At 49.1% G+C, this 12,376-nt stretch overlaps 1 protein-coding gene and 1 pseudogene across 1 annotated transcript in view; both read left to right on the top strand.

Annotated features, from left to right (window-relative positions):
* Window positions 1-444: 444 nt before the first annotated feature.
* LOC138080837 (large ribosomal subunit protein uL1 pseudogene) lies at window positions 445-1,084 on the top strand (annotated as a pseudogene).
* A 4,147-nt stretch (window positions 1,085-5,231) lies between these two features.
* Window positions 5,232-12,376, top strand: part of PNOC (prepronociceptin) — a 28,791-nt gene continuing 21,646 nt past the window's right edge. The window contains exon 1 of the mRNA XM_068974752.1: window positions 5,232-5,246. The gene's annotated coding sequence lies outside the window, so the exon portion shown is untranslated. The remainder of the gene's footprint in view (window positions 5,247-12,376) is intronic.

Genomic DNA, 12,376 nt, shown 5'->3' with positions numbered 1-12,376 from the left:
CTGCTGGAGAAAAGAGGCTGGAGAGAGACAGGAGAGTCTCTTGATTTTCAAATCCATTTGTGTTTTGATTGAAGGTATTTGACAGTGAGGAGAGGGTTTGCCCTCTTTGAAAATAGGAAACAGCTTCTCCGTCTGGGACCCTGCCAGTGTGGTTACTAAGGAGACCAGTCGGCGGTAGGTGCCGTAATTAATCACTAAATTCCCAGCAGCCAAATCCCTGGCGATGAGAGGCTCTTTCCTTTGAAAGAGACAAGTCCTGGGTGGGTGGAAGGTCGAGGAGCTCATGGTGGGAGCCCAGTCCTGCCTGCCTGCCTCCTCCTGCATCTCCCTCGACTGAGATTTGCCAGTGATTGTTTTAAGAGCTTCTAAATCTGCCTCCAGGCTTATCTGTTAGAACTTAATGAAGAATAGAGCTCTTTTCCAGTTATTGCGACGTGGGGAACCATGAGCAGCAAAGTCTCCCGCGACACCCTCTACGAGGCGGTGCGGGAAGTCCTGCTTGGGAACCAGCGCAAGTGCCGGAAGTTTCTGGAGACGGTGGCGCTTCAGACCAGCCTGAAGAACTACGTCCCTCAGAAGGACAAACGCTTCCCGGGCACCGTCAGGCTTAAGTCCACTCCCCGCCCGAAGTTCTCCGTGTGTGTCTTGGGGGACCAGCAGCATCGTGTTGAGGCCAAGGCTGTGGATATCCCCCACATGGACACTGAGGCGCTGAAGAAACTCAACAAGAATAAGAAACTGGTCAAGAAGCTGGCCAAGAAATATGATGCCTTTTTGGCTTCAGAGTCTCTGATCAAGCAGATCCCACGAATCCTGTGCCCAGGCCTGAACAAGGCTGGCAAGTTCCCTTCCTTGCTGACCCACAATGAGACCATGGTGGCCAAAGTTGATGAAGTCCACGATCAAGTTCCAGATGAAGAAGGTGCTGTGTCTGGCAGTGGCTGTTGGCCGCATGAAGATAACAGATGATGAGCTTGTGTACAACACCCACTTAGCAGTCGACGTCCTGGTGTCATTGCTCAAGAAAAATTGGCAGAACGTCAGGGCCTTGTACACCATGGGCAAGCCCCAGTGTCTGTACTAATGCACAACTTAATAAACCATACACAACCATCAAAAAGAAAAGAAGAATAGATATATGTAGATGTATGGAGAAGGAAATGGCAACCTACTTCCGTGTTCTTGCCTGGAGAATTCCATGGACAGAGGAGCCTGGTGGGCTGCCGTCTATGGGGTCGCACACAGTCAGACACGACTGAAGCGACTTAGCAGCAGCAGCATACGTGAATCACTGCTGTACCTCAGAAACTAACACAACATCCTTAATCAACTGTACTCCAATATGGGCTTTCCAGGGGGTGCTGGAGTAAAAGATCCACCCGCCAATGCGGGAGAGTAGGGTTCAATCCCCGAGGCAGGAAGATCCCCTGGTGGAGGAACTGGCAACCAATTGCAGTATTCTTGCCTGGAAAAAAATTCCTATAGACAAAGGAGCCTGCCGGGCTACAGTCCATGGGGTAATGAAGAGTTGAACACAACTGAAGCAACTGAGCACATACTCCAATATGAAATTAAAATTTAAAAAAAAAACAAAACTGAATGGCTCTAAAGCTTGTAGCCACCTGGCTTGGGCCCCTTGATTGCAAAAGGATGGGGAGCTGGTATGGACAGAGATGACTTTTCTGCTCCAATGATTTGAGTAAGTGGGTGTTGTCATTCAGAAGAGCAGAGGGCAGCTTGATGCTCCAAGACCAAGTCCCACCTCCAAGGGAAGCCCGTGGGCCTCAGGGTGCCATAATTCATCCACCAAGTGCAGAGGAGAAAACCTTTAAGTGACCCTGAGCACCCAAGTTGTACCCACAAAGTTTGTATCCCTGCTACTTGGCTCCTGCTCTTCCCAGAGGCAAGGTTCATACACACACACACTCCCACACTCCCCCCACATACACAGACACAACTGTGACCATAAATTCCTCTGGGCTCATTTCTGCCCTTCTCTCCAGGTGGTACAGGAAACGGCCCCCCACAAAATGCAGCTTCATTAAACCCAACGGGAACTTCCAGCTCATTCAGTTCAATTCTTCTATTTGGTAAAGAAACAAAGAAAAATGCAGAGACGTTAAATGACTTTTCATTCTTGCTTTTTCTTTCTCTCCACTTCAAGGGAAGAAGGGTGTTTGGCCACCCAACACCCAGCGAATAGGAAGATGCTCAAAAGTAAGAAGACCATGGAAGATGTTTTTTGACTTCAGGTAACAGAAAACCCAAGAAAGTGACTGAAACAAAACGTGGTGGTTAAAGTTAGCAATGGTTCCAGTGAACAGCCTCTGTATAGCCACGTCTTTGTCCTCTGACCTTGGGGGTCTCCACCCAACCTGGCTCTGGACTGGACTTATGACAGTCCCAGGTGGCCCAGCAGTAAAGAATCCATCTGCTAATGCAGGAGACAAAAGAGATGCGTGTTCAACCCCTGAGTCGGAAAGATCCCCTGCAGGAGGAGATGGCAACCCACTCTAGTATTCTGCAAAAGTCCATGGACAGAAGAGCCTGGTGGGCTACTGTCCATGGGGTCACAAAGAGTTAGATGTGACTGAGCACACACACAGCCAATAAATGCAGTCAGAGCAAGCGGAGGGCCAGCACCAGGCTTAGGTAACCCCCAGGAATTCTACATGCTTCTGTTTGGTGCTTGCCTGGCTGGGACATACTTACTTGAACTTGCACCCCAGACCATGCCAGACCAGCCTGCTCAGGGGATGAGAGAGACACAGGAAGGATAAGACACTTGGGAGAGAACCAAGGTGCCCCCAGCCAACAACCAGCCCATCTATAGCCAACTGCAGAGTCATAGGGCACCTGAGACCAAGGCTGCCCTGCCCCTCCCAGCCTAAGTAACCAATCTGCAGGATCAAGAACCAAATAAGTGGTTTGTTGTTTAACGAATCCTCTGACTTTGGTGTGGCTTGTTAGGAGCAAAGAGCAAACCGAATCCTGACATTTAAAATAAACATCTGAATTTTTTTCTCTTAGAAAAAAGTTAGAAACTGGAAATCCAGGATTGGTATGGCAGACCAGAGTCATCCAGGACCCAGAATCCTTCTGTTTTGATGCTCCATCATCTTTAGTTCACGGCTTTCATCCTCAAAGCCATCTCATGATCCAAGATAGCTGCTGAAGCTCCACTCATCACATTTGTTTCCAGGAAGGCAGGCAGTAGGGTAAAGAAGAGGCCTCTTCTAGTTGAAATTTTCCCCTTAAAAGTTTTCCCTGGAAGCTCCACCCAATGACTGGCAGATTGATTCTCATTGGCTACCCTTGGCCACAAGGAAGGCTGGGAAAGCTAGGCTTTTAGTTGAGCGCTTTGCCACCTAGAATAAAAAAACCAGGGGTACTGTGTAGTAAGGAAGAACAGGGAAATGGGTATTGGGTAGGCTACCAGCAACATCTGCCACAGCGTGTGTGAGATCAAGCTCCAGTCTCCAACATACATCAGGATGCAAACCTGATCACATGCCATGCTGATTTCTCAGAGCTCACAGTGGTGGCTTTGCCCTATCGTAACGAAGTGTAAGATTTGGGCAATAGAAACCTAAGCGGAAAACTGTGCGTATGCCAGTCTCCTGGGCCTCTCTACACAGATGAATGGATGCTTTATTCTTAGAACTTGTTGCTCGTAACCTGGGGCAGATGTTGCTTGCTTGTTCTCTTACTTGCTGTTGTTTCAAAAAATTGAAATACGATTCGTACAGCATAAAGTTCACTGTTTTAAGGGACAGAATTCAGTGGAGGTTTTAGTATATTCACTATGTTGCGCAACATCAGCCCTATCTAATTCCAGAACCGTTCCATCGCCCTCAGCAGAAACCCTGTACCCGTTAGGAGTCAGAGCAGATGCTTTCTTTAACGCTTCTGCCTCCAGTCTCAGGTTGATGCAAGACCCAGACTCGAGACATGAGAGAGTCCTGAAGATCCTTGCAGCAAGCACTAGGCTCGAACCCTGGGATTCTGGAGTATTTGTGGATCTTCTTGGGACAGCCAAGGAGGAAGTCCTGGTGTGATTCACCTGCAGCTGGGAAAGGAGGGAGGCACAAGGGCGTGCAGAATTGAAACATTCCCTGCCGAGCCTGCTGTTGTCATTCCGTCTGTAACTCGTGTCCAATTCTTTGCAACCCCACGGACCACAGCAGACCAGGCTCCACTGTCCTTCTTTCCTGGCAGCAGAGGAATTACACCATGGCCTCCTTCTTGCCGGAGGAGCCCTCATGAGCTGACCATGAGCTCTTTTCACACAGAGAAGGGAAAGACGCTGCATGCTGCAGGTCAGGTGCTTGGGTGGCGACACCCTTAAGTGTAGCAGCAGGTTTAAAAGCACTCTGTTGTGACAGTAAGCTGTTGGCAGAGGGAGTTTCAGATTCAGTTGGTCTGATTCCATGGGAAGAGACGAAGAGCGTGCAGAACTCGCCTTCATTAAAGGTGTCGTAGATTCCGAATACAAACACAATCTCGTTTTTCTACCCACACTGCCATCCTGGGAGGTATTTGACTTTCCCCCTTCATAGGAGGAGACCTGAGGTTCACAGAGAGAGCTCGCTCTAATCAGAATCTCAGGCATGAAGCGCTGAGTCTCGGATCTCAACACCTTCCACTGTGAGCACCTGGGAGGCACCCGGGCTGCCCCATAGCAGGGGTGGCCATTCCCTCCAGCGGCCTAGTTGTGGCTGCCTGTGGGCAGGGATAGCAGGAGGGGACTCATCTGAACTCAGCTCTGGGCTTGTCTTTGCCAGAGGGAGCTCCCCCCGCTTCTGCCCACTCCCGCTTCTTCATTCTTCAGGAGAAAAGGTTGCTCAAGGAGACTCCAGGACTGGGGTCTGCCTCGTCACTGTCACCAGGAGGCTTTTTTTTTTTTTCCTTCCTGACTTGCCAGAGCTCCCCGTCAGTCCTCCCAGCGCCTCTGGAAGCAGAGCAGAGGCAGCTGTGGGATCCTGGCTGAGCAGCGTCCAGGTGAAGCAGTTGGGGGGTGGCCTGATGTCACAGGTCTGAGCACAGAGCCAAGGCGGGCGGGGAACAGCCAGGAAGGGCTGTAGGTTCTGCTGCTCGCCTGATTAAGGGGGTCAGCCGTGTGTATGTGTCATCGAGGTGGGCAGGGAAGGGGAGGGCTGTGCGTGTAGGGGGAGGATATATATGCCGGTGTGGCTGACACGGCGGAGCCTCACACCCGGAGGAGCCCGGTTACTGACAGCTCGCAGGTAGGCGACTGCGCGCGAAGCCCTCCGCCCCAAGACACGCTGCTGGGAGCCTGGGGAAGTGGCGGGCGGGCGGCAAGGCTGTCTCCCCAGCCCTCTCCTTTGTCCAGTGTAGATGCTGCTGGCCTCCCTTTAGATTATTCGTTCATCTTTTCCGCGCTCTCATGGGGGTTGGGGGGGTAGCGGTGGAGGGGAGGGCTAAGGCGTTTATTCTGGAGAGAGACGCAGAAGAAGAGCGGAACTTGGGAAGGAGGAAAAGTTTCCATTCCCCAGGTGTGGTCCCTACTTTGTCCCTACTGTCCGCGGCAAAGAGGTGGCTGTAGAAGTGAGGCTCGGGGAGCGGCAGGCACTGGGGGGGGGGGGGGGGGTTGCCTTGCAAGGCAACCGTCCGGAAGCGCCCCCCACCCCCGACCTACCCCTCCAGGCACACTTTAGGAGGGGTTTCTCTCTGTGACTGACTTCCTTTCACAGTGGGTGCAGGCTGCTTTTCAACATATCACTGAACTCGATTGCGATTTGGCTTTTTCATCCTGAGGGAACCCTGCTCCCCTCGGCACCGAATACAAATGGCTAGTGGTGATGTGGAGAAGAGTCGGAGCCTGCCCTGGGCTTGACCGGTACCCAGCCGATCGCGGTCGCTGGGTGTGAATTCCGCCGTGTATTTCCGCAGGGTTGACCTTGGTCTCCAGACCCTCATTCTTTCGGAGGTCTGTTCTCTTTTTTGCATCTTTCTTCCTCCTACCCATCTCTGCCACCTAAAGGTTTCTGCTGGGGTCCTGCGAAAATGACGTTCAGAAGTCATCCAAACTCTGGCTCTCGCTCAGCCTCCTTTTCCTCTTTCTCTCTTTGTGCGTCTCTCTCCCTGCGGGTCTGGCTTTCCCCTCCCACCGCTACCCATCTTTATCCTCCCGCATCTCATTCTGAACATGGCCAAGTTCTGGGGGAATTTCAAGTAAGTCAGGATGATTCGGGAAACGGACTATTTAAAGCAAGCAGCTTTGGACTTGAATACCCTGATCCTGGGTTTCAACATCTGTGTTTCGCTTCCTCGAGCAGCCCATAATTGCCCCAATTATAACCAATAACATTGTTCGGCAGACTAACAAAAGATGAGCTTTGCATGGCATTTGCCAGCAAGCCGAAACCGGAGTTTTCAACACAGAGGGTTTGAGGCGCGCGGGGGACGGGGGGGGGGGGGGGGGGGGCGGTTGGGCCGGCGGGGGGTGGTGGCGGGCGGGCGGACGGGTGACTGCCTGGCTTCTCAAAACCTCCGAAGGAAATTGCTGCTCTCTGCCTGCCTGTGGGTGGCTGCTGCAGGCACGCTCCTCTTTCTCAATTATAAAGTGTGGCAGGGAAAAAGGTCTGCACCCTTCCACTGATGATGCTGCAATACCTTTCACAAAAAGCATTCGCGTTCCTTTGGACTAGCCGAGTCTGCTGCCGGGGAGGGTCCCTGGAAAGACTGTCCCCCCAACCATCACCTTGGTAGAACAGCTTCCGCGGTTCCATGTGCTGCCTGTTGAGGGCGCTCTGGTGCAGCTGCAGGGTCCTTGGGCGCAGTTCCATTCTCCCTGGCTTTATCAGCTAAAGGCTGAGGGTACAGGGGATTTAGAGGATGCAGATTTAGCATTATCAACAAAGGGAGTAATTATAGGATCAGGCGCAAAGGGTGTTTCTGGAGCCCAAGACAGGAGCTGTCGCGAAGCTATTCTGTATTCAATCAATCAGGTATTTATTATGCTCCACCAAGCAGGGGTCGATCCAACAGAGGTGATAATAACAGCCTTTACATTCACACAACGATTTACATCTTAGCGCTTTCACACCCATTATCCTCCGCGACAGCAATGAGAGATGGTGTCATTATCTCCATGGCGCAGTCGAAGAAACTGAAGCTGAGAGGTTAAATAATCTGTTTCAGGATGTGGCTGAGAGGGGACCGAGCCAGCCTTGCTGGCTCCAGTGCACGGCCCTCTACGAACCTGGGGTGCTTACAAACTAAGGGGGTGGGAATGGAGCAACACACAGTGAAAGAATTCGAGGAGGATGCAAGGCTGGGTGTAACTAAGTCCTAAATTTCGTAGTCCAGACAGCAAGCGCTGTAGGAATTTGGAGGAAGGAGTGCTTGCTCAGAGAGTCCAGGATTTCAAGCCGGTCAGGGAAGGAGATAGAATCTGGATGACCCAAAGGTTTTGGAGAGGGAGGTGGCCGCCAGAACAAAGGCACAAAAAGAGGGCAAAGGAATGGACATGTATTGAAACCTACTGTCTGCCAGACAGTGAGCTAAACTTATCTATATGTCTATTTCATGCCAGTGAGCACACACACACACGCAGTAGGGATGGGAGATCTGGGGTGGGTTTTCTATACTTTTATCCATACTCAGTGAGACCCACACACACCCCGCAAGCCCCAGCTCCCACGAAGGAAATCTACCTGATAAGAATCTGGCTAGAGAACAGGCGTAACAACAGCTTTCACAGCTTGAATGGCTGGGAGCTCATCAGGCAACCTCAATGTTCTAAACACTTCTATTTAAACGCCTTTAGGTCCTCCTAGTCACCAACATGCCAGTTTCCTTCTAAACACAAACTAGCTGTGAGATGTATGGCGCGCCTATTTGGGGGGCAAGCCGGTTTTCTGGGCATCTTCGTAGATAGTCTATGATCACGTTCGATGTTGATTTTCTACGATCCTGAGATTTTTCAAATACTGGATGATGTCTCAGTGTTGCAGATACACAGCATCGCCAGCTCTGATGGGACTGACTGGGTGAGTGACGTGTGGAGCCGGCCTCCAAGGAGTCTAGGTCTCAGTGAAAATGTCAGCGGATCACCCGCACACACCCAGGCTCTGCCTAGCCACCCAGGCTGGGAGCCAGCCTCCCCGTAGCTCACTCTCCACCCCTCCACCCAGTCCCCATTCATCCTTTCATTCATTCAGCCGAGAAACGTGCCTGGATTCCTGATGAGAGCCCGCAGTGCTGAGTGCCTGGGAAACAGACCGGGCAGCCTGTCCTCAGAGCTCCTGGCCAATGTCACTCTCTTTTAATGGGTCCAGGCTGGTGGTCTCCGAAAGCGGTGTGTGTGCCTAACAGTCCAGCGGGCTTTGGGAAACACATTGAATTTTTTTATGTGGTTATCTTATCTTCCTTAATTTGCACTTTAGTGGGTATTATATTGTAGGTAACAAATAAATTGGAAAGGTTTGTTCAAAACGGTTTGATTGCTTGAGGTATAAAGTTAAAGACATTTGAAGATTATTGGTCTTCCCTGGTGGTCTAGTAGCTAAGACTCCAGGCTCCCCCTTCCCAATGCAGGGGGCCTGGGTTCAACCCCTGGTCAGGGAAATAGATCCTGAATGTATGCCACAACTAAAAGTCTGCATGCTGCAAATAAGACCTGGTGCAGCCAAATAAATAAATACTGGGAGGAAAAAAAGGGTGCTAGGCTTCAGGAGATGCAGGAGACAGGGGTTTGATTCCTGGGTGGGGAAGAAACCTTGGAGGAGGAAACGGCAACCCACTCCAGCATTCTTGCCTGGAAAATCCCATGGACAGAGGAGCCTGGTGGGCTACAGTCCATGGCGTCGCAGAGAGACACAAGTGAGCACACACGCACGCTGATCTGTACCCATTGTTCTTTTGCGATCTGTATTTTCCAATGTTTTTGAAAGGAGCATTAAGTGGTTTTACTGTAAAAGCAATGGGGGAAAAAAAAACATTTTTTATATAGGGAACCGCAGGCCAGAATCAGGAAGATCCAAGACAAGAGTGACGACCCCTTCCCACCTTTGCGACAGCACTGAGAGTAAATGTGCCTCTTAGGAATTCCCTGGTGGTCCAGTGATTAGAACTCGGCATTTTCGCTTCTGGGACCTGGGTTCAATCCCTGGTCAGGGGGCAGCCAAAATATTTTAAAATAATATAAATAAAATTAAATTTAAAAAATAAAATAAAAAACTTTTTAAAAAAGAAAAGAAAAGAAAAGAGGGGCTCTCCTGGTGGCTTGGTGGTAAAGAATCTACTTGCCAATGCAGGAGACACAGGTTTGATCCCTTATCAGGGAAGTTCCCACATGTTGAAGAGCAGCTAAGCCAGCGTGCCGCAGCTGTTGAGCCTGTGCGCTGGAGCCTGGGAGCCGCAGCGACTGAAGCCTGCAAGCCCTAGAGCCCGAGCTTCGCAACAGGAGAAGCCACTGCAATACGAAGCTCGCAGTCACAACTAGACAGTAGCCCCTGCTGGCCGCAACTAGAAAAAAAGCCCTCAAAGCAATGAAGACCCAGCATAGCCAAAAATAAACAAGCAAAATTTAAAAAGAAAAAAGAAAATGGGCCCATCTCTGCTCTGAGCCCCAGGTGTGCTGTTGTAACAAATATCTGGCCACTTATAAAATCAAAAACATTAATATTGACCATCTAACCCAACTGCCTCTTTTTGGAGAAGGGTAAACAGAGCCCCAGAGAAAGGGCTTTGCTCAAGATCCCATAAGAGGAGCCTGGTGGGCTACAGTCCTCAGGGTCACAAAGAGTCAGACATGACTAAGCACTCAAGACTCAGGATCCCAAAGGTGAGGGCGGAGCTGGAGCTGGAGCCCAGGCCTCTTCCTCCCCAGGCACAGGGCTCTGTTCATTCATTGCCCACCAGCTCCCAGCACACCCGGTCTGTGTGGGGTGAGGACATGCTTGGCCCTCCACCTTCTCTACACCCACCTCCCCCCCTCTTTCCAGGTGGGAATTTAGAAGCGGAGGAGGAACCTTTTTGGATGTAAGTCTATTAGAGGAAGAAAAGAAATAAAAGGGATTCAGTCACAACTGGTGAATAAGCAAAAGCTCAATGTAGGAGTCGGGGTTGCGACGGATTAAAGAAATGAGGAAGACAAACCCTCATGCTGGTGGGCAATGAAAAACCCCTTCAGGAACTCAGGACAGGCAGCAATACAGAGGGTGTCAGTAGCAATGACATTTTTACACTACCATGTGTAAAATAGATAATTAGCAGGAAGCTGCTGAATAGCACAGGAAGCCCAGCCTGGTGCTCTGTGACGACATAGAGGGGTGGGACGGGGTAGGGGAGAACAGAAGAGACACTCAAGAGGGAGAGGAGATATAAATAATCACGACTGATTAGAGTGTGCCGAAGAAACCAATGTAACATTTAAAGCAATTATCCTCCAATTAGAAAAAAAAAAAAAGGTGTATCATGAGAGAGGGACACCCAGAGTTCAGGACAAAAGGAGCTCCTTGCAATGAATTCACCCGCAGGAACAGACAGAAAACCACCAAAATCCTGTTTCTCTTCTTATTTTGGTCACACAACTTGTGAGGCATGTGAGATCTTAATTGCCCAACCAGAGATCAAACCCATGCCCCTCGCAATGGAATCAGTGTCCTAACCACTGGACCACTGGGGAAGGCCCTTTGCCAAGATCATTGAAACATCTGATGAGAACATGAGCTTGGAAATCAGATGGGTTGGGGTCTCAGCTCTGCCACTTCAAGTTATTTCACCTCTTCAAGCCTCAGTCTTCTCAACTGCAAAACGGGGGCAATAACATTTACCCCATAGGATGGATGGTTACAAAGCCGTCAAGACAGTGCCTGGCACAGAGGAGTGTGCTAAATATAATAATAATAATATGATTACTGTTAAATACAAACAGAGACCATCCCAATAAGATGCCACCAGAATTTGTCAACCTTTCCAAAGCAGGACCAGTATGTGGAGTTTATGGTTTCCCAGAGCATGTTTTAGAGTCAAAACACCTGAGTTTTAAGTCCTGGCTTTTTTATAAGCCAGATTACCTTAAGTAAATTGTTAACCTCTATAAACATACATTCCTCTCAAAGAGGGGATAATATTAAGATTATAGGATTGTATTGGGCTTCCCTGGTGGCTCAGATGGTAAAGAATATGCCTGCAATGCAGGAGAGCCAGGTTCAATCCCTAGGTCAGGAAGATCCCCTGGAAAAGGGAATGGCAACCCACTCCAGTATTCTTGCCTGGGAAATCCCGTGGACAGAGAAGCCTGGTGAGCTATAGTCCATAGGGTGGCAAAGAGTCGCTTTACAGGACTGTATAAGAATATAAAACTTTTGTTACCAGCAAGAACAACAATCATACATGTGGCTGATGAGAAGGATAGAGGGAGCTATGCCTCTAGCAGAAAGCCCAGTCCCTCTTGCCTTCTCCACTAAAAGCACTAAACTTACAGGCTTTCTCATAGGTCATAAGACAAAACTCAATTAGCTTTTAGCTTCCGCTAAAGCCTCATACGTAATCCTCCAAACAGATAAGCAACTAATTATATTGCCCTTGGAAGCATGATTACAAACAAATAGATTAAATAGATTAAAGCTAAATACAGTGGTATTTTATCTTTATAAAGAGTGCTGTGGCTGAAATAAAAGGTAATTAAACATTTCTTTACTCAATACAAGATGTTCGGATGCATAGCATCCCCACAAGAAGTGTTAGCTGAGTTTGGTTCACAAAGTGAATATAAACCATGTTAAAATTTAGACACATTCAGGGAAATTTTATTTACTGATAGTCTCTACTGCACAATTAAAAACAACAATCACAACAAATCTGTTGTTCCCCCATTTTGCAGGTGAGAAGACTGAGGCTCTCAAAGGTGAAATGTGCCCAAAATCACACAATTAGAAAGTGCAAAGATCAAATATAAATGTAACTCAGAAATCAATTACTCGTCTACATTTCTCTTGCCATTAACTGACACATAGCTACAAAGAAAGCACACAGATGTTAAGACTTCTCAAAAAAAAGTCTTAACCTAGAACACAGTAGTACAGGGTTGTGAGGATCACCAAAAGCAACAAAGTGTTGTCCCCTTTATGAGAATATATACTAGTCACTCAGTCGTGTCTGACTTTTTGCAATTCCATGGACTGTAGCCAACCAGGCTCCTCTGTCCATAGAATTCTCCAGGCAAGGATACTGGGGTGCGTAGCCATTCTCTTCTCCAGGGGATCTTCCCAAGGGGATCGACCCAAGGATTGAACCTGGGTCTCTCGCATTGCAGGCAGATATTTTACCATCTGAGTCACCAGGGAAGCAAGCCCCTTCATGAGAATAATTACATATATTTTGATCTTTTATTTATTTTAATCTC

The sequence above is a fragment of the Capricornis sumatraensis genome, chromosome 6 (genome assembly GCF_032405125.1).
Source record: "Capricornis sumatraensis isolate serow.1 chromosome 6, serow.2, whole genome shotgun sequence".
NCBI classification, from domain to species: Eukaryota; Metazoa; Chordata; class Mammalia; order Artiodactyla; family Bovidae; genus Capricornis; species Capricornis sumatraensis.
Note: the sequence above shows the minus strand (reverse complement) of the source record. Positions and strands in the feature narration are given on the sequence as shown.